The sequence below is a fragment of the Syngnathus scovelli genome, chromosome 8 (assembly GCF_024217435.2).
Source record: "Syngnathus scovelli strain Florida chromosome 8, RoL_Ssco_1.2, whole genome shotgun sequence".
Taxonomy (NCBI): Eukaryota; Metazoa; Chordata; class Actinopteri; order Syngnathiformes; family Syngnathidae; genus Syngnathus; species Syngnathus scovelli.
In genome coordinates, this window is record NC_090854.1 from 1,197,655 (window position 1) to 1,209,100 (window position 11,446).

General features: G+C 40.9%; 1 long non-coding RNA gene across 1 annotated transcript; it reads left to right on the plus strand.

The window, feature by feature from the left end:
- Positions 1 to 8,826: 8,826 nt before the first annotated feature.
- On the plus strand, positions 8,827 to 10,912 carry LOC125973228 (uncharacterized). Its single transcript, XR_007483091.2, has 3 exons — positions 8,827 to 8,910; positions 10,526 to 10,555; positions 10,763 to 10,912. It is a non-coding gene; the product is annotated as an uncharacterized lncRNA (long non-coding RNA).
- Positions 10,913 to 11,446: the final 534 nt, after the last annotated feature.

The window sequence follows — 11,446 nt, forward strand, 5'->3', positions numbered from 1 at the left end:
GAACAAAAATAGATCAATTCAACTAAATAAGTCTTCTTCCCATTAAATAAATTAAAAAAGTATGTCTTGTAACCACACTCCGGTTTCCTCCCACATTCCAAAAACATGCTTGGTAGGCCGATTGAAGACTCCAAATTGTCCCTAGGTGTGAGTGTGAGTGCGATTGGTTGTCTGTCTCTGTGTGCCCTGCGATTGGCTGGCAACCAGTTCAGGGTGTCCCCCGCCTACTGCCCGATGACGGCTGGGATAGGCTCCAGCACGCCCGCGACCCCCGTGGGGACTAAGCGGTTCAGAAAATGGATGGATGGATGGATGTCTTGTAACCAGTCCTTTTCAAACAAGTAAAGTCTGCCCATTTTGTGCCGTAGATTTTGTGTTTATGCCTAGTATTTATACAAAATCATAATTTAAAGGACTTCATTCCTTCATTCACTTTGGAAATTTGGAATTGCAGCACATCAAATTTTGCCTGGGAAGAAAAGTAGATTAAATAAATTTAATAAGTCTTACTACTTCCCATTAAATAAATTAAATACGTCTTACTTGTTCCCACTCCTTTTCAAAAAAGTAGTTTAAAACGAGGGCCCTTCACTCAACCTTTAACCTCAACCCCGCACGTCACATTGTGTTGTATCTGTGAATGTTGGTTGTGGCCAAATGATAGTTTTCTTTCATTCGTTTAGGTTCCAAGAAAACTTGATGTAACTCTACTTTTAACTGCCGTTTCAGATAAGCGGGTATTACCTCGCAGTCATGTGCCGCGGATATGACGTAATTGGCGGAACTTCCGCCAAAATTCAAATCTGTTGGCGCGATGGCCGTGAGCCACTGAGCGACGACGATTATCAACAGAAATATCTTTATTTTCTGCTTGCAACTGGACCGTCTAGAGCGTACACGGTAAGTAACACTCATTGTGTTTAAGGAGATTTACGTTTGTGTAGTTTGACTAAAGTTGTCGATGTAGCTAGCGTTCACGGTAATAGCAACGTGTAGCTGAGGCGGTAACCCTAGCAGAAGTGTAGCCGCGTTGCGTTGTACGTGTGAATATTGGTCGAGGCGAAGTGTTAATGTTTAATTTCATTCCTTTAGGTTCCACGGTGTTTGTTGGCTGCAAGTTTTCCACTGCAAGAAGAGGCTCGTATCATTGACCAGGAGCGAGCTACAATTGTGAGTAACCATAACATTTATCTTAAACACTTCCTATTTCATGTCTAACAGTACTTTATTTAACAAATAACCATAAATAAATACAGTGTGGGCACTGAAGTTAACATATGTGATTATACTGCCTAATCTGTCACCGAGTATATTGTTGCAAAGTAATATAAGATCCAAAGTTGTAATTCAGAATAGTTTTCAAAAGAAGGCCATTAGAATTATATACAAGTCTGATTACCCTGAACATAATAACAAGCTATTAATTAAATCACAAATTCTTCAATTCAAAGATTTGGTAGATTATCAGACAAATAATGTCTAACAGTAATTGATTTAACACATCACGATAAGTAGATTGAGTGTGGGCACTCTCAAGTTAACATATGTGATTATACTGCCTAATCTGTTACAGAGTATGTTGTTGCCGAGTAATGTAGAATAGATCCAAAGTAGTAATCCAGAATAGTTTTGAAAAGGCCATTAGAATAATAAACAAATCTGATTACCTTGAACATAGTAACAAGCTAAGTGTTTTATATGTCCTATGAAGTCAAAATTGGGCACCATCATGTGGTGAAATTTGGAATTGCATCACATCCAATTTTGCCTGGGAACAAACTGATTAAATAAATCTTAGTTTTGAATAAGCCACTCCTTCTCAAACAAGTAAACTCTGCCCATTTTGCGCAGTAGATGTTCTGTTAATATCTAGTATTTATACAAAGTCATAATTTAAATTGCTTTCAACCTTGATTCATCGGTTCAACCAACATTACTCACTCTTATTACCAATTTGTATTGATTTAACTAAGCGTTTAATACTTCCTATCAGGTCTCAAGTCAAGATTTGGCAAAATACAATTTCAGCAAATCCAATTTTGCCAGGGAACAAAAATAGATTAAATAAACTAAATAAGTCTTCTTCCCATTAAATAAATCAGAAAAGTTTGTCTTGTAACCAGTCCTCTTCAAACAAGTAAAGTCTGCCCATTTTGTGCCGTAGATTTTGTGTCTATGCCTAGTATTTATACAAAATCATAATTTAAACGACTTCTTTCCTTCATTCACTTTGGAAATTTGGAATTGCAGCAAATCGAATTTTGCCAGGGAACAAAAATAGATCAATTCAACTAAATAAGTCTTCTTCCCATTAAATAAATTAAAAAAGTATGTCTTGTAACCAGTCCTTTTCAAACAAGTAAAGTCTGCCCATTTTGTGCCGTAGATTTTGTGTTTATGCCTAGTATTTATACAAAATCATAATTTAAAGGACTTCATTCCTTCATTCACTTTGGAAATTTGGAATTGCAGCACATCAAATTTTGCCTGGGAAGAAAAGTAGATTAAATAAATTTAATAAGTCTTACTACTTCCCATTAAATAAATTAAATACGTCTTACTTGTTCCCACTCCTTTTCAAAAAAGTAGTTTAAAACGAGGGCCCTTCACTCAACCTTTAACCTCAACCCCGCACGTCACATTGTGTTGTATCTGTGAATGTTGGTTGTGGCCAAATGATAGTTTTCTTTCATTCGTTTAGGTTCCAAGAAAACTTGATGTAACTCTACTTTTAACTGCCGTTTCAGATAAGCGGGTATTACGTCGCAGTCATGTGCCGCGGATATGACGTAATTGGCGGAACTTCCGCCAAAATTCAAATCTGTTGGCGCGATGGCCGTGAGCCACTGAGCGACGACGATTATCAACAGAAATATCTTTATTTTCTGCTTGCAACTGGACCGTCTAGAGCGTACACGGTAAGTAACACTCATTGTGTTTAAGGAGATTTACGTTTGTGTAGTTTGACTAAAGTTGTCGATGTAGCTAGCGTTCACGGTAATAGCAACGTGTAGCTGAGGCGCTAACCCTAGCAGAAGTGTAGCCGCGTTGCGTTGTACGTGTGAATATTGGTCGAGGCGAAGTGTTAATGTTTAATTTCATTCCTTTAGGTTCCACGGTGTTTGTTGGCTGCAAGTTTTCCACTGCAAGAAGAGGCTCGTATCATTGACCAGGAGCGAGCTACAATTGTGAGTAACCATAACATTTATCTTAAACACTTCTTATTTCATGTCTAACAGTACTTGATTTAACAAATAACCATAAATAAATACAGTGTGGGCACTGAAGTTAACATATGTGATTATACTGCCTAATCTGTCACCGAGTATATTGTTGCAAAGTAATATAAGATCCAAAGTTGTAATTCAGAATAGTTTTCAAAAGAAGGCCATTAGAATTATATACAAGTCTGATTACCCTGAACATAATAACAAGCTATTAATTAAATCACAAATTCTTCAATTCAAAGATTTGGTAGATTATCAGACAAATAATGTCTAACAGTAATTGATTTAACACATCACGATAAGTAGATTGAGTGTGGGCACTCTCAAGTTAACATATGTGATTATACTGCCTAATCTGTTACAGAGTATGTTGTTGCCGAGTAATGTAGAATAGATCCAAAGTAGTAATCCAGAATAGTTTTGAAAAGGCCATTAGAATAATAAACAAATCTGATTACCTTGAACATAGTAACAAGCTAAGTGTTTTATATGTCCTATGAAGTCAAAATTGGGCACCATCATGTGGTGAAATTTGGAATTGCATCACATCCAATTTTGCCTGGGAACAAACTGATTAAATAAATCTTAGTTTTGAATAAGCCACTCCTTCTCAAACAAGTAAACTCTGCCCATTTTGCGCAGTATATGTTCTGTTAATATCTAGTATTTATACAAAGTCATAATTTAAATTGCTTTCAACCTTCATTCATCGGTTCAACCAACATTACTCACTCTTATTACCAATTTGTATTGATTTAACTAAGCGTTTAATACTTCCTATCAGGTCTCAAGTCAAGATTTGGCAAAATACAATTTCAGCAAATCCAATTTTGCCAGGGAACAAAAATAGATTAAATAAACTAAATAAGTCTTCTTCCCATTAAATAAATCAGAAAAGTTTGTCTTGTAACCAGTCCTCTTCAAACAAGTAAAGTCTGCCCATTTTGTGCCGTAGATTTTGTGTCTATGCCTAGTATTTATACAAAATCATAATTTAAACGACTTCTTTCCTTCATTCACTTTGGAAATTTGGAATTGCAGCAAATCGAATTTTGCCAGGGAACAAAAATAGATCAATTCAACTAAATAAGTCTTCTTCCCATTAAATAAATTAAAAAAGTATGTCTTGTAACCAGTCCTTTTCAAACAAGTAAAGTCTGCCCATTTTGTGCCGTAGATTTTGTGTTTATGCCTAGTATTTATACAAAATCATAATTTAAAGGACTTCATTCCTTCATTCACTTTGGAAATTTGGAATTGCAGCACATCAAATTTTGCCTGGGAAGAAAAGTAGATTAAATAAATTTAATAAGTCTTACTACTTCCCATTAAATAAATTAAATACGTCTTACTTGTTCCCACTCCTTTTCAAAAAAGTAGTTTAAAACGAGGGCCCTTCACTCAACCTTTAACCTCAACCCCGCACGTCACATTGTGTTGTATCTGTGAATGTTGGTTGTGGCCAAATGATAGTTTTCTCTCATTCGTTTAGGTTCCAAGAAAACTTGATGTAACTCTACTTTTAACTGCCGTTTCAGATAAGCGGGTATTACGTCGCAGTCATGTGCCGCGGATATGACGTAATTGGCGGAACTTCCGCCAAAATTCAAATCTGTTGGCGCGATGGCCGTGAGCCACTGAGCGACGACGATTATCAACAGAAATATCTTTATTTTCTGCTTGCAACTGGACCGTCTAGAGCGTACACGGTAAGTAACACTCATTGTGTTTAAGGAGATTTACGTTTGTGTAGTTTGACTAAAGTTGTCGATGTAGCTAGCGTTCACGGTAATAGCAACGTGTAGCTGAGGCGCTAACCCTAGCAGAAGTGTAGCCGCGTTGCGTTGTACGTGTGAATATTGGTCGAGGCGAAGTGTTAATGTTTAATTTCATTCCTTTAGGTTCCACGGTGTTTGTTGGCTGCAAGTTTTCCACTGCAAGAAGAGGCTCGTATCATTGACCAGGAGCGAGCTACAATTGTGAGTAACCATAACATTTATCTTAAACACTTCCTATTTCATGTCTAACAGTACTTTATTTAACAAATAACCATAAATAAATACAGTGTGGGCACTGAAGTTAACATATGTGATTATACTGCCTAATCTGTCACCGAGTATATTGTTGCAAAGTAATATAAGATCCAAAGTTGTAATTCAGAATAGTTTTCAAAAGAAGGCCATTAGAATTATATACAAGTCTGATTACCCTGAACATAATAACAAGCTATTAATTAAATCACAAATTCTTCAATTCAAAGATTTGGTAGATTATCAGACAAATAATGTCTAACAGTAATTGATTTAACACATCACGATAAGTAGATTGAGTGTGGGCACTCTCAAGTTAACATATGTGATTATACTGCCTAATCTGTTACAGAGTATGTTGTTGCCGAGTAATGTAGAATAGATCCAAAGTAGTAATCCAGAATAGTTTTGAAAAGGCCATTAGAATAATAAACAAATCTGATTACCTTGAACATAATAACAAGCTAAGTGTTTAATATGTCCTATGAAGTCAAAATTGGGCACCATCATGTGGTGAAATTTGGAATTGCATCACATCCAATTTTGCCTGGGAACAAACAGATTACCGTATTTGCCGGTGTATTGGTCGACCTTTTTCGATCCAAAATCGACCGAAAAAAATCGACCTCGACTTATACACCGAGTCATAAAATTTAACTTCGTATTCATCGCTTCAAATGTGATGGTAACCAAGGCCGTTTCTCATGCATCTCATTGTGCGTTGCACTTAGAAAATTTGAACCGTGCGGCGTGCGCGAGTGCGCGGCCCGCTGCAAGTCCAATGAGGCGCCGCGATCTCCTGCGCGGTGCTTATAACGTGCCGATCCGCTCGGCTTGGAGCTATTTCCGACCTCCCGTTGGTGCCGGGCGGCGTGCGCGAGCTCGCCGGCCGCGATCTCCTGCGCGGTGCTTATAAAGTGCCGATCCGCTCGGCTTGGAGCTATTTCCGACCTCCCGTTGGTGCCGGGCGGCGTGCGCGAGCTCGCCGGCCGCGATCTCCTGCGCGGTGCTTATAAAGTGCCGATCCGCTCGGCTTGGAGCTATTTCCGACCTCCCGTTGGTGCCGGGCGGCGTGCGCGAGCTCGCTGGCCGCGATCTCCTGCGCGGTGCTTATAAAGTGCCGATCCGCTCGGCTTGGAGCTATTTCCGTCCTCCCGTTGGTGCCGGGCGGCGTGCGCGAGCTCGCCGGCCGCGATCTCCTGCGCGGTGCTTATAAAGTGCCGATCCGCTCGGCTTGGAGCTATTTCCGACCTCCCGTTGGTGCCGGGCGGCGTGCGCGAGCTCGCCGGCCGCGATCTCCTGCGCGGTGCTTATAAAGTGCCGATCCGCTCGGCTTGGAGCTATTTCCGACCTTCCGTTGGTGCCGGGCGGCGTGCGCGAGCTCGCCGGCCGCGATCTCCTGCGCGGTGCTTATAAAGTGCCGATCCGCTCGGCTTGGAGCTATTTCCGTCCTCCCGTTGGTGCCGGGCGGCGTGCGCGAGCTCGCCGGCCGCGATCTCCTGCGCGGTGCTTATAAAGTGCCGATCCGCTCGGCTTGGAGCTATTTCCGACCTCCCGTTGGTGCCGGGCGGCGTGCGCGAGCTCGCCGGCCGCGATCTCCTGCACGGTGCTTATAAACAGCCGCATGCGCACGGCCTCCCGGAATTTGAACACATTTCGTCAATAAATTTCGCATATTGAATTTTGAAGTTTAATATAATGCAACAATTGAGCTCGACTTATACAAAGGATATATCATAAAATCGTAAATTTCCGTCGAATTTTAGGGGGTCGACTTATACACCGAGTCGACCTGTACACCGGCAAATACGGTAAATAAATCTTAGTTTTGAATAAGCCACTCCTTCTCAAACAAGTAATGTTAGGTTCAGATTCAGCAAAAGGATCAGCAGACAAACCAGTGAGACAGAATGTTGAGTCTTTTCTCGCGAGGAGTGCATCCAGACTTACAGCAATCCAAAATACACTAAAGGTCTTGTTTACACTCCTCTCTTTTTATTCAGGAATGCCCTACCTACAATGTGAGACTAGCCCCTGATAGGTGGGGGGGAAAGTGTGGGCTTTGTCTCATGAGAGAAGAAACGAGATTCTATGTGAAACTAGAAGTCGCAGACAGGATCCCATGAGAAACGAAAAGTGTGCAAGGATAAAATGTTATGGGAAACAAAGTAGTCATGTGAAAAGAGTGCATAGACAAAATGACATGTGCAGACATCAACAACTTTCTTGGATTGTAGAAGGTCAGGAAGCTCCAGACAGCATCGTTTGACTTGTTGTGGACTGGGTGATGTCTGCAAGAAGAAACAGCAAGCATTCTGCGCAATAACTTTATTAATATGTACTCATTAGGGAACGCATGATAACATATATATACAATTTATCTAACAAGTAAACTCTGCCCATTTTGCGCAGTAGATGTTCTGTTAATATCTAGTATTTATACAAAGTCATAATTTAAATTGCTTTCAACCTTCATTCATCGGTCCAACCAACATTACTCGCTCTTATTACCAACTTGTATCGATTTAACTAAGCGTTTAATACTTCCTATCAGGTCTCAAGTCAAGATTTGGCAAAATACAATTTCAGCAAATCCAATTTTGCCATGGAACAAAAATAGATTAAATAAACTAAATACGTCTTATTCCCATTAAATAAATCAGAAAAGTCTGTCTTGTAACCAGTCCTCTTCAAACAAGTAAAGTCTGCCCATTTTGTGCCGTAGATTTTGTGTCTATGCCTAGTATTTATACAAAATCATAATTTAAACGACTTCTTTCCTTCATTCACTTTGGAAATTTGGAATTGCAGCAAATCGAATTTTGCCAGGGAACAAAAATACATCAATTAAACTAAATAAGTCTTCTTCCCATTAAATAAATTAAAAAAGTCTGTCTTGTAACCAGTCCTTTTCAAACAAGTAAAGTCTGCCCATTTTGTGCCGTAGATTTTGTGTTTATGCCTAGTATTTATACAAAATCATAATTTAAAGGACTTCATTCCTTCATTCACTTTGGAAATTTGGAATTGCAGCACATCAAATTTTGCCTGGGAAGAAAAGTAGATTAAATAAATTTAATAAGTCTTACTACTTCCCATTAAATAAATTAAATACGTCTTACTTGTTCCCACTCCTTTTCAAAAAAGTAGTTTAAAACGAGGGCCCTTCACTCAACCTTTAACCCTATTTATTCACCTTCTAGGCTAAGTATTAAAGGCTAAATGTTAAAGGCTAAGTGTTAGAGGCTAAGTGCCAGAGGCTAGGCGCCAGAGGCAAGTTTTTGTGGGCTGAAGTTTTAGTGGGGTTAGTGTGAATACAATCCAAAAGAATACAACAGAATACAATACAATAGAATATAATACATAGATTAAATTCAATAGCTCTTACTACTTCCCATTAAATAAATTAAATATGCCTTACTTATTCCCAATCCTTTTCAAAAAAGTTGTTTAAAACGAGGGCCCTTCACTCAACCTTTAACCTCTACCACCGCACGTCACATTGTGTTGTATCTGTGAATGTTGGTTGTGGCCAAATGATAGTTTTCTTTCATTCGTTTAGGTTCTACGGTGTTTGTTGGCTATATGTTTTCCACTGTCAGAAGGATGAAAATACAAAGTACAACGCTTGGACGTGGGCAAAGACGTCACCGGTGAGTCCTTCCTTCCTATTTATTTACCTTCTAGGTGCTAGAGGCTAAGTGTTAGAGGCTAAGTGTTAGAGGCTAAGTGTTAAAGGCAACACAATACGAACAACACAACACAATACGAACAGCTCAACACAATACGAACAACGCAATATGAACAACACAACACAATACGAACAACACAACATAATACGAACAACACAACACAATACGAACAACACAACGATACAGCACTGAACAACACGATACCGCACTGAACAACATGATACCACACTGAACAACACGATACCGCACTGAACAACACCATGCCGCACTGAACAACACCATGCCGCACTGAACAACACCATCCCGCAATGAACAACACCATGCCGCACTGAACAACACCATGCCGCACTGAACGACACCATGCTGCACTGAACGACACCATGCCGCACTGAACAACACCATGCCGCACTGAACGACACCATGCCGCACTGAAAGACACCATCCCGCACTGAACAACACCATGCCGCACTGAACAACACCATCCTGCACTGAACAACACCATCCCGCACTGAACAACACCATGCCGCACTGAACAACATTATGCCGCACTGAACAACATTATGCCGCACTGAACAACACCATGCCGCACTGAACAACACCATGCCGCACTGAACAACACCATGCCGCACTGAACAACACCATGCCGCACTGAACAACACGATCCCGCACTAAACAACACCATGCCGCACTAAACAACACCACGCCGCACTGAACAACACCATCCCGCACTGAACAACACCATCCCGCACTGAACAACACCATGCCGCACTGAACAACACCATTCCGCACTGTACCACACCATGCCGCACTGAAAAACACCATGCCGCACTGAACAACACCATGCCGCACTGAACAACACCATCCCGCACTAAACAACACTATGACGCACTGAACAACACCATGCCCCACTGAATAACACCATGCCGCACTGAACAACACCATGCCGCACTGAACAACACCATGCCGCACTGAACAACACCATGCCGCACTGAACAACACCATGCCGCAATGAACAACACCATGCCACACTGACAACACCATGCCGCACTGAACAACATTATGCCGCACTGAACAACATTATGCCGCACTGAACAACACCATGCCGCACTGAACAACACCATGCCGCACTGAACAACATTATGCCGCACTGAACAACACCATCCTGCACTGAACAACACCATCCTGCACTGAACAACACCATCCCGCACTGAACAACACCATGCCGCACTGAACAACATTATGCCGCACTGAACAACACCATGCCGCACTGAACAACACCATGCCGCACTGAACAACACCATGCCGCACTGAACAACACGACGCCGCACAGAACAACACGACGCCGCACAGAATAACACAATACCGCACAAAACAACACAATACCGCACAAACAGTTTTAGATAATATTATGTCGCAGTCATGTGACGCGGACATGATGTCAATAGGCGGAACTCACGGCAAAATTATAATCCGTGGGCGTGACTTGCAACAGGAAGTAGGAAAGCGGCAATGCTGGCAAACAAGACACAGCGGTTAGTAACACGACGACTAACAAGACAAATATTTTTGTTTTCAGCTTGCAACTTGACCGTCTAGAGCGTACAAGGTAATTACAACTCATTGTTTTGAAAAATATGTTTTTTTTGTGTAGCCCTGAAAAGCGAGGGAGTGTGGCGTTTGGGAGGAACGTCGAACTCGGCGTCTGCTTCCAGCCACAGACGCCAAATTTCGACAATTATTTCGACTGGTCAACGGTTGTAAATTATTGCGTTGATTAAAAACTTTAACTCTACTCTTAACTTTGCCGTTTCAGATATGCGGGTATTACACCGCGGAAATGACGTCAATAGGCTGAACTCTCGCCAAAATTCAAATCTGTGGGCGCAATGGCCTTGAGCGAGACAACTGATACAAACACGACGATTATCAACAGAAATATCTTTATTTTCTGCTTGCAAGTGGACCGTCTAGAGCGTACACGGTAAGTACAACTCATTGTGTTTAAAAAGATTTACGTTTGTGAATGTTGGTTGAGGCTAAATATTAATGTTTAATTTCATTCCTTTAGGTTCCACGGTGTTTGTTGGCTGTATGTTTTCCACTGCAAGAAGAGGCTCGTATCATTGACCAGCAGGAGCTACAATGGTGAGTACCCCTTTCGTCGTCCATTTATGTGAAACACTTCCTATTTCATGTCTAACAGTACTCGATTTAACAAATAACCATAAATAAATACAGTGTGGGCAGTCAAGTTAACATATGTGATTATCCTGCCTAATATGTTTATCACAAATATGTCACTAATCACTAAAATGTTTATTTGTTTATCACAACACCTTTGGACCTTCAGCAATCGATTATTTCCCTTCATCTACATAGAGACAGAACGATGGTGTCTTAAACATCTCATTCATTTCACCAAATAACTTCACGCAGGTGGATAACGGCCGTCTCGGTCACGCTATGTTGCGTGATGCAGTTTTGAAGAACTAAATGC